Below are 947 nucleotides of genomic sequence, written 5' to 3' on the forward strand. Positions count from 1 at the left end.
CTTCACCATCTGCAAGGCCCGTCAGTGGTCACTCACAAATAAGCAGTCTTCAGAGGGGAAACAAGAGACCTCTCCCCGCACCGAGCTGGACTATGAGCCCTTCGGAGTCCCGGAGTGAACCCAGGGGACAGGATCTGCCCATGTGCACCACCACCACCACCCCCGGGTGCAGCAGACCCCAGGCTAGTTTCCCAGGAGCAACGGCCTGGCCCCGGTTCTCTGTCCCTTGCAGCACGCCTGCACCACATGCCACCGCTGCCTCAGCCTCCTCAGCACTCTATAGGCCTGCACAGCCCGCTTTTGCTCCTTCCCCTGCTCTCGGGCCAGCGAGGTGGTAATAGGCTGGGACACACCAACATGGCTCAAAAGTGTTCTCAGCATGAGTGATTTCTTGGCAGGCTGGTTCCTCCTTATGCTCCTCCTGGGCTTGGCGGCCAGCTCTGGGGGCTACAGGACCACCTCACCAAAGTTCACCATGTATCGGAGCAGCTCCTGCTCCAGCCTTTCTGCGGCCTTTGCCTCCTTTTCCTATCGGACTGTATCTAGTCGCTGCTTTTGGAATGCTTTCTTCCGCTGCCTTCTTGGCAGCTGCCTGTGCCTCTGGCTGCCGGCTGGTCTGGTTCCTCCTGAGGAACCGCACATGCTGGGCCTCCTGCTCCAAGCACTGGATGTAGGCCCCATCAGACTCCACTTCCCCTGCTTGAACTTGGGGATGGTGATGTCGGGCTCATCTCCCTTTGCTTCCTTCTCCGACGTCTGTCTGAAGGCCACCTGGACCTCCTCCTTCCTCTTCTTGTTACTGATGGGGTTTTTCATCTCCTGGCAGCTCCTCATAATCTCTCCGAATTGGAAAGGGATTTCCTGTTCGCCCTCGTTCTTGGGCTTGCAATTCACTTCTTTTCTTTGCCGTGCTGCCCAGGGCTGCGGGACCAAGCACTGCTTCCTGC

At 58.3% G+C, this 947-nt stretch overlaps 1 pseudogene; it reads right to left on the minus strand.

The window, feature by feature from the left end:
- Positions 1-183: 183 nt before the first annotated feature.
- Positions 184-906, minus strand: LOC103584707 (annotated as a pseudogene).
- Positions 907-947: the final 41 nt, after the last annotated feature.

This window comes from Galeopterus variegatus, unplaced genomic scaffold (genome assembly GCF_000696425.1).
Source record: "Galeopterus variegatus unplaced genomic scaffold, G_variegatus-3.0.2 Scaffold86834, whole genome shotgun sequence".
NCBI classification, from domain to species: Eukaryota; Metazoa; Chordata; class Mammalia; order Dermoptera; family Cynocephalidae; genus Galeopterus; species Galeopterus variegatus.